The sequence below is a fragment of the Carlito syrichta genome, unplaced genomic scaffold (genome assembly GCF_000164805.1).
Source record: "Carlito syrichta isolate Samal-C Ts95f unplaced genomic scaffold, Tarsius_syrichta-2.0.1 Scaffold126743, whole genome shotgun sequence".
In the NCBI taxonomy this organism is placed as follows: Eukaryota; Metazoa; Chordata; class Mammalia; order Primates; family Tarsiidae; genus Carlito; species Carlito syrichta.
In genome coordinates this window covers 21372-49344 of record NW_007070839.1, presented here as the reverse complement: position 1 = coordinate 49344, position 27973 = coordinate 21372, and the positions used below count along the sequence as shown (strand labels likewise).

Genomic DNA, 27973 nt, shown 5'->3' with positions numbered 1-27973 from the left:
CACTAAAAGACTTAGAAACAATTTGATCTTTCACAAACTGTCTTGTGTGCCTAGTATTAGACAATTTGGACATATTCTCAGACTGATCATTTCATGTTCCTTTTCTTCATTGTTTGGCAAATTATAGTTGTATATGTTTATGGGGTAAACTGTGATGTATGATATATGTATACAATCAAAAATAATTAAATTAATTGGATTAACATATATATCACCTCAAGCACTTGTCATTTTTGTGGTAAGAATATTTGAAATTTACTTTCCTAGCAATTAGAAATATATATTATTATTAACATAGTCACTATGGTGTGCGATAGATCTCAAAAACTATTTCTCCTGTCTAACTGACACTTTGTACCCTTTGATCAACATCTTTGCATTTCTACTACCTCTTACACTCTGGAAACCACTATTCTCCATTCTGCTTCTGAGCTTGAATATTTTAGAGTCCACATATTCATGAGATCGTGTGGAATTTGTTTTCTGTGCCTGGCTTATTTCATTTAGCATAATGTCCTCCAGGTTCATCCGTGTTGTCCAACAAATGACTGTATTTCCTTCTTTTTAAAGCTGAATTGTATTCCCCTGTTTATTTATACCACATTTTCTTTATCCATTCATCCATTGCTAGACATTTAGGTTGATTCCATATCTTGGCTATTGTGAATAGTGCTGCAGTGAACATGGGAGTACAGATATCTCTTCAACATACTGATTTCTAATCCTTTGAATATATGATGGGGGAGCCAAAAGAACTCAAAATTTATTTATAAATAATTATGTATTGAGCCTTACATGTTTAAACTTCAGTCACCTTCAACGTATTCTCGATTTGATGCAATGCACCTATCAAGATGCTTTTTCCACTGCTCTAAAAGTTTGTGAACATATTAATTTAGTTGCTTTTTAGTGCTTCTGCCATCATTTTGTTTCATATCTTCCACATCAGTAAACCATTTCCCTTTAAGCATTTTTTTCAATGAGGCAAACACACACAGAAAAAGTCACTTGGGGTGAATTGGGGAGGGTAACACAAGACAGTCATGTCGTTTTGGGTCAAAAACTGCTGAACACTCAGCATGGTGTAGGCAGGTGCATTGTCATGGTGGAAAAACCAGTCACTTATTTGCTACAACTCCGGACGTTTTTTCCACAAATTGTTTCTTACAAACTCTAGCTAGTACACTGATGCCAGTGAGTTTCTAGAACACTTACTTAGTAGAGGAAGCCTGTACTACAAAGGGCCCACCCTCCAAAAGATAATTCTGTATTTTGTTGTGTCCCCCTTTGTATATATGGAAGTGGAATTACTGGATTATATGGTATTTCTATTTTTTTTATTTTTGAGGAATCTCTATAAGTTTTCCAAAATTACTATATTAATTTACATTCTTATCAACAGTGGAGTAGGATTCTCTTTACTTCACATCACAATTGTTATCTTTCATCTCTTTCACAATAGCCATTCAAACAGGTTTGAAGTGATATTTCATTGTGGTTTTAAGTTACCTAAATGATTAGTGAGGTGAAGTATATTTTTATATATCTGTGGCCCATTTGTATGTCTTCTTTTGAGAAATGTGTATTCAGTTCTTTTACCCAGTTTTTTTTTTTTTTTTAAAGATGTGGAATACAATTCAGGGTTAGGTATACAATTCAGGGTTAGGTATACGGATGTTCATTATGCAGGTGCCCTTGTTAATGTGTGTGCCCCTCCCTCCCCTGAAAGTTTCCCTCAATTGCCAATCCCAACCCCCTCCCCTGGCAGGTTTTTTTTATTGAGTTGTTTGAGTTTCTTGTATATTTTGGACATTAACTCATTATTAGATGTATGGATTGCAGATATTTTCTCCTAATTCATAGGTTGTGTCTTCACTCTGTTCATTGTTTCTTTTGCTGTGCAGAAGCAATCTTAACAATAGTATTCATAGTCTTTTTTTTCCTGTTTTTTATGTTTTCTCATATTTTTAAATTTTTGGCATTTGGTGATGAAGTGTATAGTGTATTTTAAATTATAACATTTATGTATTTATCTATCTTTTGAACATATGTGCCCAGTAATTTGCTAAGTACTTGGAATACAATGTGACTGATCTAGAAAGATGCCTGTCCCAGTGAAGCCTGCAGTTTAGAATAAGACTGACCATAAACCATAAGCTGAAAAATGAACCTTTGATTATAATTTGTGATAAGTGAAATGAAGAAAGATAGGGCATTGTGAGAAAGAGTAATTTGTACAGGGGCACACTTCTTTGAGGGCTATGTATTTGAGATATCAGATAGTTATGACATTTTAGAGAATTTAACTGGAAAACTGTGGAATGACTAGCAGTTAGCCAGATGAAAATGGAGCATAAAATTCCAGTCAAAGAGAGAAACATGCTTTGAAACTGTAAAGATCTTGGCACACTTAGGTAACTGAATGAAGAACAATGTGCCTACTTATATAAGTTATTAGATGAATGTCAGAAAATGTGGTTTGAGAGATAGGCATGGTCCATATTATGCAAAATCTTAAGGATCTTCTTAGGAGTTTGTATTTTCTTAAATATAATGGGGACCATTTCATGGTTGCACACTAGGGATTGCTATGATCATAATTTTATTTTTAAAATATTGTTTTGGAGGGTTCGCAAAACAGATTGGAATTGGCAATTATGATGGCAGAGAAACCATTTATGAATCTAATTTTTCTAGTACTGATACTTATAAGGAAATGATGGTGATTTGAATCAAGAAGGTGTAGTGATGATAGATAAAAGAAGATGGAATCAAGACACAGTTAAGGAGTGTGTTTGGCGAGAGATGGAGGCAATGTTAGAAGTGACTCTTAGGTTTCTGATTTAAATAATGGGTGTTAATGGACAAAGATGTTGAAAACTAGAAGAATGGCAGATTTGATAGTTCAGTTTGGGGCTAATTTTGAGAGGCCTGTGAGACATTTGAGTGGATATATCAAACTGATACAAAGAAATTAGGGCTTAGCCGGGCTCGGTGGCTCAGCCTGTAACCCCGCGCCTTTGGGAGGCTGAGGTGAGTGGATGGCCTGAGCCCGCGGGTTCGAGACCCGCCTGGGTAGCTTGGCGAGACCTCATCTCTACAATAAATCAAAAAATCAGCCGGGCGTGGTAGCACATGCCTGTAATTCTGGCTACTTGGAAGGCTGAGGTGGAAGGATCGCCGGAGCCCAGCAGGTCGAGGCTGCGGTGGCTGGGAGCAGCCACTGCGCTGCAGTCTGGGCGACAGAGTGAGACTCCGACTCAAAAAAAAAAAACAAACAACAGAAATTAGGGCTTGATGTAGACACACGAGGGTCATCGACATCTACATTCATGCATTGCTTCGTGGCAGGGATGTTCTGAGAAATGCATTCTTAGGCAATTTCATAGTTGTGTCAATATCATAGAGTGTACCTACACAAACCTAGATGCTATAGCCTACTACATAATTAGGCGATATAGTATAATCTATTGCTTTTAGGCTACAAATCTGTACAGCATGTTACTATAATGAATACTGCAGGTACTGGTAACACAGTGGTATTCATGTATCTAAACACATCTAAATGTAGAAAATGTGCAATAAAAATATGGTATTATGACTGCAAATGGTAGTTATAGCCATGGTCACAGATAAGATTTCCTAAAAAGAGAAAATAAAAGTAGAAGAGAAGAAAATTTAGAGTTAATCTTGAGGAATTATAGAGCATGGGTCAAGGAAGATAAAACAAAAAAGTAAACTTTTTTATTTTTGAAGAAATGATTGGTGATAACAATATAAGGCAGAGAGGGGGTAGATTAAGAAAACTTTGAGAAAGGAGTAATATACCTGTGAGAAATTTATAAAAAATAAAATTTAAAAAGTCCATTTAATTTGGAAAATTTCATGTCATTTGTAATACTCTCCAAATAAACCTTGCTAGAATATTCGGTTCAGAAACCATATAGAGTTGTGTTTGAAAAAGAATGAGAAATGAAGTTGAGACAGCAAATATAGGCAACTTTTTAAGAGGCTTAGTTCTAAAGGGTACACAATGTTTGGTGTGGGGGACAGGTAGCACTTTGAAGGTATGTAAACCAGCAAACAGTTTAGATTGAAATGTGTATTTTTTTCTCTCTCTCTCTCCTCTCTTCCTTACTTTTTACATCCCTTCTTCATCTTGCTCTTCTTCTTCTCCTCCATCATCTCTTCTTCCTTCTCTACCTCTTCCTTCTCCCCCTTTTTCTCTTCCTTCTACCTATCCTCTTTCCCTTCCTTCTCTCTCCTCTTCTAAGGCAATAGCTACAACAACATTAAATTTTTTTTTTATTTTAAATATGTGGGATACAACTCAGGGTTAGGTATACAAATGTTCATTATGCAATTACCTTTTCTGAAGAGGTATGCCCCACCCCCAGGCAGTTTCCCACTACTGCCAATCCCTTTCATATAGTATTACGATAGTTGTTCAAGGTCTGCTTATGAGTGTATACATATGATACTCATTTATTTGTTTCTGTGATAGATCACTCAGTATTATAGACTCTAAATCCATCCAAGTTGCTACAAAGTTCATGATTTTGTCCTTTATGGCTATAGAATATTTCATTGTGTATATGTACCACTTTTTTTTAATCTAGTCCTCTTTTGATGGACAGCATGGTTGGTTTGGTTCCATGTTTTTGCTATTGTGAACAATGCTGCAATAAACATGCGTATGCAGGTATCTTTTTTATAGAATGATTTGAGTTCCTCTGGGTATATTCCCAGTAGAGGGATTACAGGGTTGTATGGAAGATCGATTTTTAGATCTTTTAGGAATCACCACACTGATTTTCACAGAGGCTGTACCAACAGTGTAGAAGTGGTCCCTTTTCGTTGCATCTTCTCCTGCATCTGTTGTTTTTTGAGTTATTGATGATGGTCATACTGACTAGAGTTAGGTGGTATCTCAGTGTGGTTTTAATTTGCATTTCTCTGATGACTAATGAGACTGAGCATTTATTCATGTATCTGTTGGCTGCTCGTGTATCTTCTTTTGAAGAGTGTCTATTCATATCTTCTGCCCACTTTGTAATGGGGCTATTTGTTTTTTTCTTTTTAGCATGTTTGAGTTCCTTGTAGATCCTCGATTTTAGGCCTTTGTCAGATATACAGTTGGCAAATATTTTTTCCCAGTCTATGGGCTGTCTCCCTGCTATCTTAACGGTCTCTTTGGCTTTGCAGAAACTTGTCAGTTTAATGAGGTCCCACTTGTCTATCTTATATTTTATGGCATGGGCAGTTGGAGTTTTGATCAGGAATTGGTTGTCAATTCCAGTTTCCCTAAGGGTGTCTCCTCCATTTTCTAAGGTTCTTATAGTTTGAGGTTTTATGTTTAGGTCTTTGATCCATTTTGAGTTGATTTTTGTGTATGGTGATAGGTAGGGGTCTTGTTTCAATTGTCTGTATGTGGTCAGCCAGTTTTCCTAGCACCATTTATTGAATAGGTTCTCCTCTCCCCAGTGGTTGGTGGTGGAGGCTTTGTAGAAGATGAGTTAGTTGAGAAATTGAGGTTTTGCTTTTGGAATATCTGTCTTGTTCTATTGGTCTATATGCCTGTTCTTGTACCAATACCAGGCTGTTTAGATTATTGTTGCTTTACAATAAAGCTTAAAGTCTGGGAGTATGTTACTACCCACTTTGTTTTGTTTGTTTGTTTTTATTTTTTTGTTTTGCTGAGGATTGTTTTGGCTATTCGTGGTAATTTATGTTTTCATATGAATTCGTGTGCTATTGTTTCCAGGACTGTGAAGAACGCTGCTGGTAATTTAATGGATATTGCATTAAATCTGTAGATTGCCTTGGGTAGGATGGACATTTTAACAGTGTGGATTCTTCCAATCCATGAGAATAGAATATTTTTCCATTTGTTTTTGTCATCTTTGACACGTTTCAAAAATCATCCACCTTGACCGGTCCCGGGATGCAGGGCTGGTTCAACATCTGCGAAATCATAAACATAATTAAATACATCAATGGATATAAAGACAAAAACCACATGATTATATCATTAAATGAGGAAAACCTTTTGATAGAATCTAGCACCCCTTCTTGATAAAAACTCTCAAACATCTAGGGATAGATGGAACTTGCCTCAAAATAGTAAGAGCCATCAATGAGAAACCCTCAGTCAACATACTGCTAAGCAGACAGAAATTGGAACCATTTCCCCTGAAAATCGGTAGAAGACAAGGATGTCCACTCTCACCCCTCCTATTCAACATAGTATTTGAAGCTCTAGCTAAAGAAATAAGACAAGAGAGGAAATCAGGGGTATTCAAATAGGAAAAGAGGAAGTTGTCAACCCTCTTTGCAGACAACATGATTGTATACCTCAAAAACCCAAGAGATCTGTGAAAAATCTCCTTGTGCTAATGAAGGACTTTGGCAAAGTCTCAGGGTATAAAATAAATGTGCAAAAATCAGTTGCATACCTATATACCAACAATAAACACACAGAAACCCAAATAAAAAGAACAATCCCCTTCACCATAACCACACACCCAAAAAAAGAAATATCTTGGCAATTCCTAACTAGAGCATTTTTAAATGTCTAAAATATTCTAGTAGAATAGAAGGAGGTTGCAGATGAAGATAATATAATACCTTTAATGTAATACAATTTTTTCAGACTGTTACACATTTCTTTCCAGACTTTTTTCCACTTATATACATACATTTTATTAATCACATTAGTAGAAAATAAATAGGATGACTCAAAATATTGTATGACTTTGTAATATACAGTGTAACATTCATTTGGGGTGTTGAAATCAAGTATTGAAATCAGAGGTCTAAGATAGTACTTGAAGACCATTTTTAGGATATGTTTTAAAAAGTAAAAAGTGATTATATTTGCTATAAAGATGAAGAACTGAGGATTTAGGAAAGAACCATCAGTTTTCTTTATACTGAAGCTGAGGTGGTCATATGGCTTTGAATTTGGAAGTAGATGTCACAGACAAACAGGAAGTGGGTTATAGATATGAATGTATAAACCACATTCATAAAGTCAGATCCAAATTAATAAAACAAATATCTGGAAGATAGCAAGTTAGAAAACAAAAAACAGGCTCAGTGGCTCAGCCTATAATCCTGCGCTTTGGGAGGCCGAGGTGAGTGGATTGCCTTGAGCCCGTGGGTTCGAGAACCCCCTGGGCAACCTGGCGATATCTCATTTCTACAATAAATTAAAAAAAAAAAAAATTAGCCAGGCATGGTAGCACGTGCCTGTAATTCCAGCTACTTGGAAGGCTGAGGTGGAAGGATCGCCAGAGCCCAGCAGGTCGAGGCTGCGGTGGCCGAGAGCAGCCACTGCACTCCAGTCTGGGCGACAGAGTGAGACTCCAACTCAAAAAAAAAAAAAAAGAAAAGGATATTTAAGTGGGTATGGGAATGGGTAGGAGAGAAAAAGGAGAATTCTGCCTAGAGGGAGAAAAAGGCAAGTAGTAAGAATTTGGATGTGGATATCGCAAGAGGAGATGGTGGCTGAAACTAAAGCTGGAAAGCCCTTTTTCTGAAAAAAGCAAGTGGAAAATCATGTTTTTACAAAGTAGTTCATGTTTCAATAACAAGATAGATAAGACCAAAAAAAATGTTCATTACTGTAATTTCATATTTACCTGAAATTATTCACATTACAATTTATTAATAATTATCTGAGAAGAGTTAGAGCAATATTCATTCTCATGTATATCTTTACATCTTTTCTTCTTTTCCTCAGTATTCTTTCTCTTCTATTTAGGTCACAATTTTAACTTCTACTTGTCCAGATATCTTCCTGAGGTCCACCTGCCTATGAGAATTTTCCACTGACATCATTATATAACTTATATAACTATTATGTAATAGTACATAATTGATATATTATCATAGTTGATCATCACTGATACGTTTCACTTGTAAATGTGCTGTGGGATCCTTTCTCAGTGACTAACTCTACCAAACAAGCTCTTCACTATGACCAGGCATTAACAACCAATCCTTTACCAGATGTTGTCCAGTCTTCCTCTTTTTCCTAAGCTCTTCTTGAATCCAACCTCATTTTTCCATCTCCTTACTTTAAATTCTCATCGTTTGGTACATGGTTTATTAAAACATTCTCCCTAGGGATCCAAAATGTGTACATTGCTTCTTCTTCTATTGTTGTATTTGTCTATCATTTTCAATCTCATCTTACTTAAATATCATTCCAGGTCATAATTAGTGAAGCCTTCTTTTCTCTTTTAACAGTCTATGTAATTGGAGTGGAATTACTGACTTTCTCCTGCAGGGATGAGTTTGTGACAGGTACGCCCTTAAGAGCAGTCTGTATCCCTAGCCACAACGCTAGATTCACAGATGGCACATAACTAAGATCATCTATGAGAGCACTGACTCAAACTTTGATTTGGACTGTTGGGGAAAATGATATTTTTCAAAAGTATTGCTGAGATGGGTCATCTATATAAGCCAAAATTTCCTGGTGGTTAATTCTGCAGTGACACATGGAGAAAGATGTCAGCATAGAGGAAAGTCAAACCTAGATAAGGAGACAGGCACTTGACATCATTGCTGGGGCATATGGATTCAGTCGTGTGCAAAAGTTCTTTTTTTTCCTTGACTTTGCAAGTTATTTGAGCCAGTAATTTCCCCTTTTGTGCCTGAACTAAATTTGAACTGGATTTCTGTCACATGTAGCCAAAATTTCTGAATATATTGCTTCTACTACGTCCTCCTTCCAATCTAATCTTTACTGTCACCAGATTAATCTTTCTAAAATAGAAACCAGGTTATCTAACCTCCTTAGCTTTACTAGCACAGTGTAACCCTCAGGATAAGTTCAGTGCCTCATTGTGACGTGACAGATCCTTCATGATCTGACCTCTGACCTACCTTCTAACTTTGTCTCTTGACACTCTGCCTTCACCAAACTTGTTGTCTCATGCTTTTAAGTATTTGTATATCTGTCTTGCTCTGTCTGAAGTGTCTTTTGCAACCAATCACTGATTGCTTGCAATCACTGATTGTCCTTCTCTTCTACCCCCTAGGTTTTAGGTTTGATGACCCTTCTTTATAACCCTTATCCCTTGGGGCATATGCTTATCAGAGCCATGGGGTTTATTTCCCTTTCTCCCATTTCCAAAGAAAATTTTTTTTTTTTTCTGAATCTCCAATTCTACCAGATAAGTTGGTTTATAAATAAATGCTGATCTAATTAATCATTGGAGGAGCAAATGCATAGCAGTATTTAAAAGGCTGAGATCATAAATTTGTAGTGCATGTTCAATGGGAACATTATGGTCGAATAGTTTGCTCTGCTTCAGACGCCATGCTTTTCTTTTTCGTGATGAATCAAAAAAGCAATGAGATCAGTTTATTCTTCTGAGCAGTTACTATGACAGTAATTATATCTTGATTTTAAAGAGGACTTTTGAGTGCCTTTCTTTTTTTAAAATTAATTAATTTATTATTATAAAGATGTGGGGTACAATTCAGGGCTAAGTATACAGTCATTGATCATGCAGGTACCCTTGTGGATGAGGCATGCCCCTCCCTCCCCTAGCAGCTTCCCCCAACTGCAAGTCCCACCCCCCTTCCCCTGACAGTTTTCCGCCACTGCCAGTTGCCTTCCCACAGCATTATAATTGTTCAAGGTCACCTTATGAGTGAGAACATATGGAACTCAGTTCTTTGTTTCTGTGATAAATCACTGAGTATGATCGACTCCAAATCCATGTGGTACATATACACAATGGAATATTATGCAGCCATAAATAAGGACAAATATATGGACTTTGCAGCCTTGCTTTTTTAACCTTAGGCATTATTGCCTAAAATTTTGGGGAAAACAAGCTCTTCTCATATATTTCATAGTCAGAATAAATGTTTAAATCTTTATATGAGCCGGGCTTAGTGGCTTAGCCTGTAGTCCCGTGCCTTGGGAGGCTGAGGTGAGTGGATTGCCTGAGCCCACGGGTTCAAGACCCGCCTGGGCAACTTGGCAAGACCTCATCTCTACAATAAATCAAAAATTAACTGGGTGTGATAGCGCATGCCTGTAGTCCCAGCTACTTGGAAGGCTGAGGCGGAAGGATTGCTGGAGTCCAGCAGGTCAAGGTTGCGGTGGCCGGGAGCGGCCACTGCACTCCAGTCTGGGTGATAGAGTGAGACTCCACCTCAAAAAAAAAAAAAAAAACTTTATATGAGAAAAACTGATTAAATCAAGGAAATATAAGGTTAAATAATTTTAGTAATTCTGTCACTTTTGTAAAATATTTTATTTCATAGTTGTTAATTCATACTACAGTGAACTTTGACATATTTCATATATATTATCTCATTTCTGATACATGCAAATATATTCCTTCAAGTTTTTTTGTTCAACACTTTCTTACATGTAATTATATCTAAAATATTAATACTTATTTAAGTTTGAAAATGACTCAAGAAAATATGACATTCAAGACTAGATTCATTATGATCTTTGACAGCTGATAGTGTGACTGAAGGGTCTTTATCCTTACAAACTAGAAACCTATTTACATCATGTAATAAAACATTGGAGAGCCATTTTCCTTACATATTTCCATATCTATTGTTTTCAGATATAAAGTTTGATAGGATTTTGAGTATTTTTATTTAATAAAATTCAAGAAGTTAGTGAAAATGTATTTAAAACAACTATAGTTTTAAATATCCTATTTCTTCCATGTGAAGCAAATTTCTTTTTTTTTTCTGATTATTAATTACAAAAAATATTAATTTGGAATGTGGATGGCTTCTTTTTGAAAATGCTACAAATATTATTCTAATTTTTAGTAAGATAAAATAAAATCAGTATAGTCCAAAATATTATAATATAAGTTTACTTTTATTTGTTCTTAATTCAGGATAAGATGGTATAGATAGAACTTTTGAGATAATCATTTTCTATAGGTTACATTCATGTATCAGAATATATTTATTAAGAAATAAATTTTAAAATTATTTGATTACTCCTTCTTTAAAATTATTTATAGTGGTAACTATATCAAACATCTTCTATTTATTTCCATTTCTTTTTCTTAATAAAATACTCAAATTGCTTCTGTCTTATATATTGTAATATATTTTATATTATATGTTATTTTATTGAGGTTTTAAAAGAGGACTTTTATCATTTGCTTTACCTCTTATGAACAGGATCTCTGAAGAATAAGACAAATAACAAATAAAATGTAAACTCCAGATTCCAGCAATGAAATTCTCATAATTTAGTACATAACTCACATTTAACTTATCATTTTGAAACATAAGAATAAGCAAAGTACTATTTCTTGAGGAGATTACATCTGGCCATACATTTAGAAACCAGCATATTGTGTTTGAAGGGAAAATATAATTGTGCAAACTAGTGGAAAAAAAGTTATTGACAATGTTTTTAAGTTTATTTTAATTTTATGTATCATATGTTCTATTCTAATTTATATACCTCTTGATTTCATTGACATCAAATGATATCATATACATCTGGCAGTTGCTAGCCTCATCAGCTTTATGGGCCCTGCTGACTTTGTTGATTCCCTCAAATATACAAAGTTTTAGAAATATTTATCAAAGAAAGAAAAAATATCCTCACTGAGGAATTAGCATTCCAGTGATATGAGAATTATGCAATGTTAAGATTAAAATATTTTCCTTTTTTCATGAGTAATGCATGCTCATGGTTAAAAAAAGAAAAAAAAATAAAGCTGCATAGAATTATATAAAGTAAAAAGTTAAAAAAAAAGCCCTCCTCAGAAAAAATATGTTAAGATGTACAAGAGTTTATGTGAACAGAATTTGTATTCCCTTAATCACTTATGGACTTGGTTGACAGCGGACAAAATTGTCCAGAATGAAATTCAAGGTGAGTATTATGGGTCGAGGAGTTATAAATAGTCTGGAAAACCAGGATTATCTACTAAAGGAGGGAGCATCAACAAGCACATTCTTATGGGTCCTTAAAGGACATTTTCATTTCCAGGACACCAAGATATCACATCAGATATGGGTTGATATCATCAGATTCCAGGAAATAGCACAATGGAAATTTGGCAAAGGAGCTAGTCAATAAAAGGGTAAACACATAAATCAGTGGGGCCAGAGAATGGTCTAACTTTCATTAATGGAGTTTTAATAGTTAGCCTGGGCATTGACATTTAACCAATATCATATTTACTCGATTTACCAAAAGGCTGTGAACAGGCAATTCCTTATGTATTCTGGAATCGGTTACAGACAGAAATGTGACAGTAACCACATTTCTTCCCTCAGTGCCCAAACCCTTCCCTCATTTTCACCTGATTCTTTCTTTAGCCAGTAAACTTTCTTCCCTTGCTTCTATCTTGTAAATAAACAGGTAAACAAACCTACATACAAGAACAGTATGCCCTCCTTTGACCCCAAATTCTCCTGCAGATGTTTCTTATTTCTCACTTTTTCTTAAGAGTCAAAATTATAGTAGTCTTCACTGACTACCTCTACTTACTCACCTCTAATTTGTTATTCCACCCAGTGTAATCTGATGACTATCCCCAAAGGTTGTTATTGACATTCCTCTCACAAGTGCCACAGAGAACTTCCATGTTGGGAAATCTAGCAGTCTTTTCAGTCTTTTTCTTACTGTGTGCTTCTGACTAAGCCTTCCATAAAATTACCTCATCTTGAATCTTATCCAGATTCCCTTAGTGTTCTTTTTCAGGTTTTACCATGAGTTCCTCTTTTGCCTCTCACACCTTAAACATTAGTATTCATTTTCAATACACATTTATTTTCCACTATGTCTAATTTTGTGAACAAATATCTCTTGATTATGATTTATTATTATCTGTCTCAACATTTGACTAACTCTAGAGCTTCAAATTCAAACATTTTATTTTTTTGTTTGACATATTTTCTTGTGTCAGTCAATATATGTCCTAAGCTTATGTATACAGTCTCTCTTTGCCTCTCCCATGCCAGTTCCTCTTTAGAATGCTCTTATTTCTATTAGTGATACTTCAAAATCTGAAGTGATCTCAGCTTCTTCATGTTTTTCATCAAATGTTAGAATTAATCACCATGACTCAGTATCTCCAAAATATGTCCTCATTTTTTATCTGTTTTGTAGCGTAGTTTAATAATGTTGATAAATAAGAACTATGGCAATAATAGCTAACATTTTTTGAGTGCTCACTATGATACAGGCACTGTGCCATGTGCTTTTTATGTATCTATTCATTTGATCCTCTCAACATCATTATGTGATAGATATTATTAGTGATTCCATTTTAATTTAAATTTTATTTTAGATTCAAATGCAAGTACATGCCTGTTACATGGACATATTTCTTATTTCTGGGGATTAGACTTCAGATGACATATTCCCGTTAGTGAACATTATACCCGGTAGGTAACTTCTGAACCCTAGCTCTCCTACTCACCTTTTACCTTTTGGTGTACCTCACGTCTATTATTTCCATCTTTGTTACCATTTATCTTCCACATAAAGGTGAGAACATGTGGTGTTTGGTTTTCTGTTTCTGAGTCAGTTTGCTTAGGATAATGTTCTCAGACTCCAGCTATGCTGCTGCAAAGGGCATGATTTTATTCATTATTATGGCTGCATAGTATCTCATGGTGTATATATACCACACTTTCTCTATTCAGTCATTCATTTGTGGCACTTATGTTGATTTCATGACTTTACTATTGTGAACAGTGCTGCAGTGAGCATACAAGTACTGGTATCTTTTTCATATGTATATTTTTTTCCTTTGGGTAAATACCTAGTAGTAGTGGGATTGCTGGGTTGAAAGGTAGTTTTATTTTTAGTTTGTTGAGAAATCTCCATACTCTTTTCCATAGAGGATGAACTAGTTTATAGTCCCACTAACAGTTATCAGTGTTTCCTTTTCTCCATATCCATGCCAACATCTTTTGTTCAACTTTTCAAAAATAGCTCTTCTGTCCAGTGTGAGATAATATCTCATTGTAGTTTTATTTTCTGTTTCATTGATGATTACTAATATTGAACAATTTTTCCTGTTTCTTGGCCCCTTGTGTGTCTTCTTTTGAGAAGTCTCTATTCATCTCCTTAGCCCTCTTTTGATAGTGTTGTTTGATTCATTTGTTCGTTTTGCTTGCAGATTCTGGGTATTCGTCCTTTGTCTGAGGCATAATTTGCAAATATTTTCTACCATTCTGTATGTTTTCTGTTCACTCTGTTGTTGATTATTTCATGTGCTGTGCAGGAGTTTTTTGTTGTTGTTGTTGTTGTTTTTTTCATTAATCAGTATTTTTTATTATGGTTTTGTGGGGTACAGTTAAGGGTTAGGTGTACAATGACGTTTCATTCAGGCACCCTGTAGATAAGAAGTGTTTTCCCATCCCCCGACAGATATTTGCTACTGTTAATCCCATCCCCCTCCCCCCCCTGTGCAGGAGTTTTTAATTTAATTAATTTCCATTTGTCTATTATTGTTTTTGTTACATTTGCTTTTAAGATTTTCATCATAAATCCTTTGCCTAGGCTGATGCCCAGAAATATTTTTCCTAGATTTTTCTTCTAGGAACTTTATAGTTTCAGATCTTATATTTAATCCATCTTGAGTTAATTTTTGTATATGGTAGGAGTTAGGGGTCTAGTTTCATATTTTGTATGTGGCTAACCAATTTTCCCAGTACCAATAGGATATTCTTTCTATATTCTTTATTTTGTTTGCTTTGTCAAAGATCAGTTGGTTATATGTATGTGGCTTTATTTCTAGGTTCTATGCTCTATTCTATTGATCTGTCTAGTCTTGTGCCAGTACGATTCTTTTTTAGTTACTATAACCTTATAGTATAATTTGAAGTAAGGCAATGTGATGCCACTACATTTGTTCTTTTCACTTAGAATTACTTTGGCTATTCGGATTCTTTTTTGGTTTATACCATATAAATTTTGCAATTGTTTTATCTAGTTCTGTGGAAAAAAAAAAAATTTTTTTTGTAGAAACCGCATTGATTCCATTTTAAAGATGAAGAAATTAAGACAAAAAGCCAATTATTTTACCAAGGTTACACCCCAAGTAAATGAGAGAGTCAAGACTGAGTTCAAGCAATCTGGTGCCAAAGCATTTCCCTTAGTATCCCTGTCTGTATCTATTTTTCCCAACCATACCACCTTCCAAACTTAAATCTAGATCTAAACCTTTCTATCCATATTTTTAGACAACCCTTCTACTATCCGGAAATCACATTAATAGTATGTTGTGCACCACCAGCATGCCTCAAGTTCTGTTTTATTATTTCAAAGGTGTCTTACAAATAAAGTACTTCATCTTCTGTTTACAATGAAGTCATAATTACCAGTCCAGTCCTGTTTCCAGCTGATCTGTCTTTAGAGACCTTGGCCATTGGTGCTCTTTGGGAACTAAAGCTATCAAAGTGCCAAAACAGCTTCTTGATCTCTGGTCCTTAATGTGCCATGGTCAGGTCCTGTTCCCTGCATAGTAGAAGAATGCCACTCTCTTGCTCCCCCCCCCCTTTGCTCCCTCTCTCTCTTGCTCTCTCTCTCTCCCTGTCACTCTCTCACTCTCTCTCTCTCTCACTCTCTCACTCTCTCCCTCTCTCTCACTTTCTCTCTGTCTCCCCCCCCTCTTGCTTTTTCTCGGTTACAGACTCTCTCTGTAACAGCCCCTTTAATAAATCTCTTGGTCTCGGCCGGGTGCAGAGTCGTTACTGGCGCCAAAATTCTTTCATTGGTGCCATGACTCGGATCGGGTGCTCTCCCACCCTTGTGCGGGTCTATCCCCGTAGGCAAGATCCCTGACCCAGCACCGGTGTCCACTCCAGCCCTCCTGGACCTTCCCCACTGTTTTGGACGCGTGAGCTGCATCCACCAGCGACCGTTGGATAGCCTACTCCAAGACAGCTGGTTACTGCCACCCTCGTGCCCACTGGAGGACTGGCCGGAACAAGTCGTCATTCTACATTTACAAGCAACTTTCCTGAAACTCTCACCTTCAGAAATTTCACCTTCAGCGCCTATCTCTGGACCTTGTTCTGGCTGGTTCTATACCCTTCCATCACCATTCCCCACCATCCCCCCGGCCAGTAGGAAGCAGCCAGAAAGAATAACAATGCCCCTCCCCCAAAGAAACAGAAAAGGTGGGAATGAAGGGTACAGGAAACAGACAGAGGGGTGGCTCCCAAAATGACGCCGAACATGGTAAAGCCACACTAGACAACAAAGGCCCTAGGATCCGGCTTCTTCATGCACGATTCCCCTCGTGCCCGAAGTTGAAATTGCAAGCCTCCAATCATTTCCCATGACGTAGCCAGCTTTGTTATACCCACCCTGCTCCCATGTCACTCCTCCAATAAGAACCTAGCACAGCCCCTTCCGGCCCCTGCCAAGCCCATAAATACACCCCTCTCCCTGCATAACTCTCTCTTGCTCCCTCTCTCTCTCTTTGCTCCCTCTCTCTCTTGCTCTCTCTCTCTCTCCCCACCACTCTCTCTCTCTCTCACACTCTCTCCCTCTCTCCCTCTCTCTCCCTCTCTCTCTGTCTCTCCCCCTCTCTTGCTTTTTCTCGGTTACAGACCCTCTCTGTAACAGCCCCTTTAATAAATCTCTTGGTCTTGGTCAAAAAAAAAAAAAAAAAAAGAAGACTGCCATTCTTCAATTAAAAGTGATGGGTTCTAGAACAGCTTGTGATATGCTGCAGGCTTTGAGACTGAAGCTTTTAGTCTGTGGGCATATATGACCTCAAATGCCTTATACACTGAGATGAGGAGACCCTCCACAAGGAGAAAGCTAATTTCTCTCCACTGATGATAAGAGAAAGATAAGGACACATCTCAGATTTATTATACTTTACTTTCAAGCCAGATTCAGGTTTATAGGGCTTCAAACTTAAACTAGTTTGAGATCTTCTTTAAGAAAAATAATGAAAACTATGAATATAAAAGTTAATGGAGGGTGCTGAAAGCTAGGACGCAGTGGGCCCTGATGCTTGAGCTTCTTTATGGTACATCTTTGTCCCTTTCAGTGAGTACCAGAATCATGTTGATTCAACGATTTTCCCCATAAGTGAATGTTTCCATATGTTCCGGGCACAAATTTTATCCATGAGCTGTAAATGAAAAATGTATTTGTATAGTGAAAAGGAAAACTTAGTTATTTGTATAGATTATAGAGTAAGAATATGGATATAAATATTAAGATTGGTAAAAATCTTGGAGCTCAGAAAACTGAGGAGAAATTAGTCATTTTGATGATACACCAAAGAAAGGAATCCCTCACTTTTCAGTCTGTTTTAGTAGCAATTCCAAAGCCTTTTTATTCTAGATCTTAAGCTCTTATGTTAATTTCCTGACTTTTCATTTTTCACTTCAAATCTTAAAAATACATATGCGTATATGCATATATGTACATGCATGCACACATTTCTGAAGAAACCAAATGTTATTTTAACTTAAATATTTACATTATGAACCTTTGATAGAAGTTCCTAAAATCTTGATCTTATACAAAATTTCTTATTATAAATTCTAATGTCTGGAGTGCCACTAATAAGCAAGTTGTAATATAAGTAGTCAAGAGTGAACAATTCTCCCAAATGTATTCAAAGCCAGCGTCTATTGTAATTAGATTTCTTATTAGAATAATTCTCTGACTTAGTCCTTTACTTAATTCACCTGTTTCGCAGGTAGGTATTTCTTTTTGACTGTTGGCTTGAAGTTGGCTTTGTTTCCTAAGACTGGCTTCCATAATTATAAACTAATGTACCATTTAAGATCTGAGAAAGAAGTGACCTTGGGTTTGTAATAATTTGGCAATCACAACTGCAGTAGTTTCTCCTTTGAGAATAAAAGGCAGTAATTCTATTTGAGGTTTTCTTTAACAAATTTCAATGAATACTCATTTCTTACTGCAGGATGTGGAAAAGGAGTTAGATTTTGAATACTAACTCTATTCACTACTCTTGAAACCTTCCTTGTGACACAGAAACATTCTCTTTTAGAACACAAAGGTTGACATTAAAATGAAGCTTGTTCTATGCTCAGTGAAAACATCATTTGTTTCTCTTATTATAGAAAGTCGTTTGTTTTACTGTTTGCTAGTGTTTGAAGTGGGGCACAAAGTAGCCTTTCCTCTCTCCAAAAAACCATACTACTGTAGTCCTCCAAGAGAATAGTGGAACCATTCCAACATTTTCCCGTAATAGTTTGCATTTCTTTCATACCTCCTTCAATTAAAGCTTTTGTTATATTAGGAAAAACCTCAAATGCTAAGGGTGGGTGCATTTTCTTAGCATTTCAGGAAACCCACCTTTTTAAATCTTTTTTTCGCACTCTTTATTTTCGACGTACCTTTATTCTGTTTTTTCCTGCTTCCCTTGCACAATTTGCTTGCTGATCCCACTTTCCTTAGAAAATAAAACATTAGGTATTTTGTCTATAAATTCTTATCTAAGAAACTTTAATGTATCAAATATTTAATCTAGGTAAGATTTAAATTTCTAAAATAATTCTATAATGTATTCTACAATGAATTATATAAATTACAAGTCAATGAGAAAGCTCTTTGAAATATTTCCCTTCTTTTCTTTATCAGTACTATGTTGTTTCAATAAAACCCTATACTGAATAGCCAACACCACAAAGATTTAATCATACAAAAACTACATAAGAATAGACTTTATTTTTAAACAGTGCATTATAATATTTTAATTCCTAAAATGATGTTTGATAAACCACAGAATGAATTTTGACCTGTCCTGTTCCTTTTAAAAATTCTATTATTACATTCTTCACAAGAGGTGAACTATGTAGAACATTTGTATCATATGGGTACATTTCCTTCCGTAGCTTCTGGACATCCTGAAGAGGACAGGTCACTGTTAAGGAAGTTTAAAGACTTGAATTCTGGTAAAAGTACAGCTATCAGCTACTTATGAGACTTTTGTCTGTTCTTTTTCCCTTTTTGTAATGCACTTTCCAAATTCATAATATTAAAGATATCACTAGACAGTTTATAAGGCACCTTCTAGGTCTGTGAGTCTACAGATACTATTACAAATATAGTGTAAAATGAGGGAGTAGGAAATATGCATTCACATGGAACTTTACACAGGGTACCAAGAATAGTTTCTTAAGGGTCTTGGTTCTTAGTATGTCCCAATCAAATCCTTCATTTCTCCCTCCCTTTTGCTACCTTCCACCTCTCCTGCCCAGGTCATGGAGCTAAGTAACTGTATGGACATAATTTTTAGAAAGGATATTCAGATAACTGTTCAGGGAATAAATCTTAATGCTTATACCAAGAGTCTAACCCATTTGGAAACTAATGAAAAAGGGGTTGCAATGAGGAAATCGATACTAAATCTACTTGATGTGGTTATTATACAAGAAGAGAAGGTATAAAGTTTTTTTTAAAAAAAGGTTGATTAACCATATGTTTAATCTTCAAGTAGGGACTGATTCATCAATTGTGAGTCCATGGAGTAGGTTGAATTAGCAAGAGAAGCATCACTGAGGTAGTAGGAGTTATAAGTGTCAGAAGAAAACAGAGATGAACTTTTTTTTATTCTACTTTATTCCAAAAGGACTTAAGGACAAAGATTTGTTGATTAAATACATCATTAAGAAGACTAAATGAATAAATTTTTCCAGGTCTAGTTCAGAGTTTACATGTTGTAGCAAGAGAAAAATATTTGGTTTAATTACTTAACTTCTATTTATTAAATGAAAAATTGTAGTTCTTGTTTAAATTATTTGATTATAGAATTTCAAGTAGAAATTATTATAAATGTACTAAGCATATAAAACTATAAAAGTATCTACCTTTAGGTATTTAATCAAATGGCCTTAATTCACAAATATGGTTTTAAAGAAAAAACATTATTCTGATATTCAATTTATTTTTCAATCCTTTTCATAGAATGCAGATGTAAGATTTTGTAACAATATAATGAAATAAACCTGTACTTTGTTTTAGATAGCTAATCTCAATGTAAGAGAAATCAGCAACACCTTAATGGCTGCTGGATAGATACCAAATCTATTTTGGAGTGATTATATTCACTATTTCTATTCACTATGTAATTGTAGATGAGAAGCTGATCACTTTGTTGAAATTCATTATTTTATTTTTAATAAATCAACCAGAAATTGTTTTATAGTATTGCATTACTATTCTTCAATAGTAATGGCTGCTTTTAACTAGCATTACATTGAATTAAGGACAGCTATATTTAACATTTTGATATTGCTGGCAGTCACTGAGGCATGGTATTTTATATTGCATTTAGCAATTACAATTGAGACTCAGGGCATTTATGAGGTGTTAATGATGGGAAGGGAGGTGTTGATATATGGAGAGTGCTTTGACTTCAGATTACTATTTAGAAATGCTCAATAATAAGGTCATTCTTCACAATTTTTTTTTTTCAGTTGGAGTCTCATTCCGTTGCAGACTAGAGTGCAGTGGCATGCACTGTCACCCCAGCATCCACCTACTGGGTTCTGGTGATACTTCCACCTCAGCCTTACAAGCAGCCGGAACTACAGGCATGCGCTACCACACGCAGCTAATTTTTTTGATTTATTGTAGAGACGAGGTCTCACCAAGTTGCCCGAGTTGGTCTTGAACCCCTGGGTCCAGGCCGTCTACTCGCTTCAGCCTCCCACAGTGCTGGGATTACAGGCTAAGCCACTGAGCCCAGCCCATTCTTCAGAATTTTAAGTAAAAAGAAGTTTGCCTTTTGTGTTTCTGTGTGTCTGTGTGCACATTTAGAGAAAAAAAATCTTTTTTTAAGTGCTCTATATGAAAGAGCATATACTATATGATATCATGGCAAAATAGTTCTGTGGTTTTAAAAAAAGTAGATAAGTGGTTGATTCAGGAGACAAAAATTGCTTGAAGAAATTTTCTGCAGTTATGATAATGCTTCACATTTTGATAGTTTAGTTTATACAGTTGTGCGCATTTATCAACGCTTAGGAAATATACACTCAAGCTATGTGCATTTAATTGTATTTCAATTTTGCATAAAAAAACTGAAGCAAAAATCTAACTCTAGTCAATAGAGCATGCTGTAAAAATTAGAAAAGAGTGTGCCTATACTTTGATATGCATAAAAAAATTAGATGGATCAGAACTTAAAGAGGAACTCCCCCAAGGAAAACCCTGCTGGAATACCAGAAAAGCAAAGAAAGAAGCTGCAAGGGAAAATTAATCTTGCTAGATATTAAAACATAGTATAAAGTTCTATAATTACAACAGTGTAATAGTAGAGGATGTATAAACAGACAGACAAGAAGAATGAAATAGAAAGTATAGAGATAAGTGCAAAAATAAATGATATTTTTATATATGATGAAAGTTAGATCTCAAATCACTCTCTTAACACTAATAAATGACAACTGGTTAGTCATTTGGACAAAAGTATAATTAGACTCAACTCGCACACCATGACAGATAACAGATAAATATTGACACGTACAATAAGAAAATGTTTTACATTCCCAAAAAATAAGTAAAATGAAAAGACAAATATTAAACTGATAGAGAATATTGCCACATCTATCACAAAGTGTTAATATTACTGTACTCTGAAAAAATTGAAGTCATTCAAAGCAAAATCAGCAAATAAACAAAAAACCTCCAGTACAAAAATGAACAAAAGACTAGGGAATACATTTACACACACACATCACACACAGTGATATGAATTGACTTTTAAACATATTCAAAGATTTTGTTCTAATTCATGGAGTTAAAGTATCATTGTAAATATAACAAGTAGCATTTAAGTTCTTGCACCATGTGAATAAAATTTAGTTGTTTCTTTGAGCATTTCTTTAGTGACAGAAATTAATGATATTCAATTTCAGAGTACTATTGAATATCTTTTATATTTATTGTTTGTAGATATAGCTATATGGTTTTTTTATAATTAACAAATATAAAAATACATGAAAAAAATTGAGCCAAAGAGAAAGAATAAAGTCTCATGAAGCCCATATGTTTTACTCTACACAGAGAGACTCTCCACATTGACCTCGTTCATATAAAGTACAATGACCTATCTTTCTACCCTACTTAATTTTATCTCTAATTCTTCATCTAAAGATACAACAGTGCCTCTTGAAACAGAGCAGGATGGGTGCAGTGGCTCAGCCTGTAATCCCAGCACTTTGGGAGGCTGAGGCGAGAGGATTGACTGAGCCAGGGGATTCGAGACAACTTGGGCAACTTGGAGAGACCTTGTCTCTACAATAAAACACATAAAGTAGCCGGGCATGATAGTGTATGTCTGTGGTTCCAGGTACTTGGAAGGCTGAGGCGGAAGGATCATCTAAGCCCAGCAGGTCGAGACAGCGGTGACCGTGAACGTGTCACTGCACTCCATCCTGGGCAACAAAGAGTGAGACTCCAACTCAAAAACAAAACAAGACAAAAAAACAGAAAGAAAGAATGAAACAGAGCAAATTATCTTCTTAGCCAGAGTGATTTAAGGATTTCTAGCCTCAGTACATTCATGCAGAGTTGTCTTAGTGTGTGCACTGCACAAAGACACCGGCTGCAGGAGTGAGTGGATACACTCTGCTTATGATGCTGAGAGAAGCTGTCTCACTGACAAAGGATTTGTTTGTTTGTTTGTTTTGTTATTTTCTGGACAAAAAGGCTTCATTTTCTATTAAGTTTGTGGTGGCAGAACTCCACTGCCCATAAGGGGCACGTTTTTCTAATCACACAAAATACAGGCTAATTTTGGCCCTACTTCTAGTTTAACAAGCCCATCTTACCTGACTCTATGTAGCTCTTTCAGTTACCACTTTGGTTCTGAGATTTTGCTTCCATGTTGTACTCCTATCCATAAACAAAGTCTCTGCCCTGCACTTTTATATCAACATCTTCACTACAACAGCATCAGAACCCTTGTCTCTTCAGAGGTGAATTATTTTCTTTCTCTGAGGTTTCATAGATTGTGGTGTTCTAGTTCTGAATTAGTTCCCTGTATCTGGTCCCTGTTACCTGATACCAAACTTCACATATATCATCAATTTCTCTGTTAATATCTCTTCATTTTGCTTGTTGCTCAGCACCCCGTTGTTCCTGTCCCTTGCCAACACCAGGCTCTTCTTGACATCTACTTTTACTCTGAAACATCCTGTTCTGTCATAATTCACTCCAGACACCAAGCTTCACTTGACTAATTGGGCTTTTATTGTCAATTACTGTATCTTTCCTCAAGAATGGATGACCTATAACAAATATATGTTTGAGCTGGGCTCAGTGGTTCAGCCTGTAATCTTGCACCTTTGGGAGGCTGAGGTGAGTGGATTGCCTGAGCCTACGGGTTCGAGACCCGCCTGGGCAGCGAGACCTCATCTCTACAATAAATCAAAAAATCAGCCAGGCGTGGTTGCGCATGCCTGTAATTCCGGCTACTTGGAAGACTGAAGCGGAAGGATCGCGGGAGCCCAGCAGGTCGAGGCTGCGGTGGCCGGGAGCGGCCACTATACTCCAGTCTGGGTGACAGAGTGAGACTCCAACTCTCACACACACACACACACACACACACACACACACACAAAGGTATGTTTAATATATGCAAATTCTCAAACATTGATGAGTATATCAATATTTTATATTAAAAGAATTCCATATCTGAAAGTCTCATTAGAAGAATACTAAGAATATCAAGAAGAAAGGGATCCTCTCAGGGAACATTTCAGATCTATGTCCTGAAAACAGAAGCTACAATATGATTTAAAAAAAAAAAATTTCCACACACTTCAGAATGACTCCATTTTCTCAGTAGGCTGAATTACCCCAAAATCTAATTATATGAAAAGGAAAGGTAAATAAATATATAAAATATACCGAGGTATTAGGAGAGTGATAGGTTTCATATCTTTGGGGAATATTGGGATTTTATAAAGGAAATGTGGCTTGATGTCTAACTTGGACAATATGGGTGAATCCTTCAAGAAGGAAAGCATTCCAAATAGAAGGAATTCTAGAGCTAGAAACAGAAAAAGGTATGAGAGAGCTTTGTTTCAGAAGAAACTTTGAGATTTTCAGTATAGTGGAAGAGTTAAAGACAATAGTGAGAGAAGATAACAAGAAGTAAAGCTACAGCCTTTAGATTTTATCATCAGGCAGTGAAGAACCATCAAAAACATTTGATTTTAAGCTTGTTTTATTTAAATTTTTTATTTTAAATATGTGGGGTACAATTCAGGATTAGGTATACAAATGTTAATTATGCAGGTCCCATAATTGATAAAGTATGCCTCCCCCTCCCCTGGCAGTTTCCCACTACTACCATTCCCTTTCTTATAGTATTACAATAGTTGTTCAAGGTCCACTTATGAGTGAGACCATGTGATACTCAGATCTTTGTTTCTGTGATAGCTCACTCAGTATTATAGCCTCTAAGTCCATCTAAGTTGTTGTGAAGTTCATAATTCTGTCCTTTTTATGGCTGCATAATATTCCATTGTGTATATATACCACATGTTTTTTATCCAGTCATCTGTCGATGGGCAGCACGGTTGGTTACATGTTTTTGCTATTGTGAATAATGCTGCGATAAACATGTGTGTGAATGTATCTTTTCCATAGAGTGATTTGAGTTCCTCTGGGTATATTCCCAGTAGGGGGATCGCGGGGTCGTATGGGAGGTCGATTTTTAGATCTTTTAGGAATCACCACACAGTTTTCCACAGAGGCTGTACTAGTTGACACTCCCACCAACTGTGCAGAAGGGTTCTCTTCTTGCTGTATCCTCTCCTACATCTATTGTTTTTTGAGTTATTATTGGTGGCCATCCTGACTGTAGTTAGGTTGTATCTCAGTGTGGTTTTAATTTGCATTTTTCTGATGTAAAGCTGTAAAATTTGAATAAAGGAGTGGAGGTTTGGATTTGCATTTTTGTCTGCAAAAAAGAGAATATATTTTGAGGATCAAAAATATTTCACATATGTATCATATTGACTCCATGCAATAATTGAAAGATTTGGTGACTCATGCTGTCAATATCACCATAATGTCAACAATGTTCCTGTCTTTGAACCTGGGTAGATGGCCCTTTAACTGTCTAAGTAAGGTAAGCAATTGAGCTCCAGGGTGCTCAGTTGACTGGTATAAGGCCATAAATAAGGGCAGAAGCAAAGCCTGGCCCAGAGTACAGACCTATGGAGACAAAATTCAGTGTTATTTTGACTAACATATGTGTTGACAAAAAGATGCCAACTCTTCAAATTATTATAAAGTTGTTTATTCCAAACCAAACTTGAGTACCTAGACATGTGTGGCATATGTCCTCAGGAGGTCCTGAAAACCTGTACCTACCATGATGGTTAAATATACAATTTAAGGGTGGCAGAAATTACACAAACCATAAACCAATACATGTGAGATTTTCATTGGTTTGGCCAGGGAAGGAGGAGTATTTCAAGTGGGGGCTAGCAGGTCATAGGTGAATTCTTGGCTTATAATTTACAGTTTCTATCTAAGAAATTTTGTGTATCAGTAGAGGAGATGCTTTGTTAAGATAAGGAGTCAGAAAACTTCAGGTTTGTTGATATGTGACAGACTTCAGAGAAAATAAGTAAGTGTCTTAACAAGTTTCCCAGAGTTTGGGAGTGCCCAAGAAACAGTTTTGCAGGACCATAAAGTCATTTGATTTTCTTCTTTTTTGTGTGATGTTATGCCAGAGTTATGTTGGAAAACAGACTTTAGTATATAGGATAATAGGGTAATAAAATGCTGTCTGGTGAGTCCTTATCAGACATGACTCCTTAAGCCTCTCCATTACGAACTTGGACAAGAGAAATCAAAGGTCTGGTTTAGTCCTCGTATATAAGAATTTTAACTTACTAATGGTAATAGTGAGGTAATTTTGTTGCAAAGTCACTTTTATTATAGTTATCAGAGACGGATAATAAACACATTTATTCTAGACAACTAATTGTTAAGTTATATTCAGAGGTTATAGAAAGAGAGCAATCTTATAAATTCGTGTTCCAAAACAACAAAGGCCACAGTACTTACTTGAATGGTTCTTTAGCTTTCAGCTATACAGCTGAATTACAGTTGATTTACACAATTCAGAGGAGTTCTTCACAATAGAAAGAATATAAAACTAGCTTTCACATTGCCCTGGGTTATCTTCCTCATTTTTATGCCTTGGGGAAAAAAAAAAAAGCTGTTTTTTGACTAGTGACACCATGGAAATAACTCCAATGGGAATATATGATTGCCATTTATTTAGTAGAAATTAGATTCTTATAATACATTTTATTTTTTAAAATAACTCAGATGTCAATTGAATGTACTCTGTGAAAGTCAAGATGAGGTCTGCTTAAATCCCGAAAGAGTTATCTATGGAAGTTCGGAGCCTTTTCCAAGATTTATGCAATTCCCTGGTAGACTTAACTGCTTTGTGATTGCTTTTGGGAATGCTTTCTCTGCTCCTCACAGTGCAATCCAGATACTAAGCTTGGCTTCTTTCTCAAATTAAAGACATAGTCATGAAAGCACTAATGCAATACATTTATATAAATAGATTGAATGTAATGGACAATAGGAGGGGAGGTAGGTTTACATTGCAAAGTTGTAGTCACACCTGAACATTAAACATAACTCATCTTTAAATATCTTTCAGCTATCACACCACTGAGGAAAGTTTACTGGTCTTTTAGCTTCATATTATTTTACTTGCTCATTTTCTCTCCCTAGTCTCTTTACTTCTTTCTTTAGTTTTCCCCATCCTCTTGGGGCAAGGCAAATATTCTTATCACAGTCAACAGCTGTTAATGATTTCCTGTTTCCTGGGAATCCATAGCTTCAGGCTGATGCCTACTTCCCCAAAAGAACTTCTTTCTTTTTTTTTAACTTTTAATTTTTTTATTTTAAAGATGTGGGGTACAATTCAGGGTTAGGTATACAAATGTTTATTATGCAGGTACCCTTGTAAAAAATTATTTCCATCAAAGTTCTAAATGGTCTGCCAGTGCTTGCTGTTAATAAAATGTTTACTTTCTTAAATAATGTATCTGTGCTTATGATTTTAAATACACAAAGGTCTCATCAAAGTAGTCATCTTAGAAAACCTCATGCTTCTATTGATGATGTTGCTCTTGTAAATGGATTCTTTTGTTTTGTTTTTGTTTTACATTGTTCTTCCATTACTCCTCTTATAAGACACTGGATGTATTAAAAAATGATGAAGAAGTTTTATTTTAAAGAGGCTCCGTTAGGACCAAAATATGAGTGGCTATTCCTTTTGAATGTGTATTCCTAATAATATTAGTGAGGAAACAAAAGGGGCCAGCAGTGCAGTGAATTATAAACTCCCTTTCCTCACCAATGGAGTGCTGAGTTTCACTGAACCATAGTCTATATAGCTTATTTTGCTTGGTTTTACTTTTCTCTAGATTTTTAAAAATTAAAATAATAAATGTCTATATGCAATAATGTCTATATGCAATAAAAATATAAATGTCTATATGCAATAAAAAAGCACCAGATGATAAACTTTATGTATATGCTAAATGCATACTATATGCCAGGCACTGACCTAAATGCTTTTTCCATATATTACCACTTTTTTCACAACTCTGTGAGACAGACACTATTAATATTTCCATTTTACAACTGAGGAAACTGAGGGACAGAGAGGTTTTTTTTTAAACCAGTCTAACTCTAGGTTCATGTTGTCCTATCCTGGATCTTAGATGATAACATTCTAATTATAACAATGCTGAGATGTGACTGGGGAGTTAATCTGATCATTAAGGCAATAGCCTGCCTCAGTGTGAAATTTTTATTCATTCAACCTCTTATAAATACATTTTGTGACATGAAAATACAACTAGTAAATATGTAGTAGCATATTTATAGTTTCTAAAATTAGCAATGTTGATCCTAATTAACTGTTCTTAATTAACTTATCTGTTCTTCATT

At 35.7% G+C, this 27973-nt stretch overlaps 1 protein-coding gene across 1 annotated transcript in view; it reads left to right on the top strand.

Moving 5' to 3' along the window:
* LOC103250203 (polypeptide N-acetylgalactosaminyltransferase 13) overlaps nt 1–27973 on the top strand; it is a gene marked incomplete at its 3' end in the record, with an annotated part of 118689 nt that overhangs the window by 76799 nt on the left and 13917 nt on the right. The gene's annotated exons all lie outside the window — the stretch shown is intronic.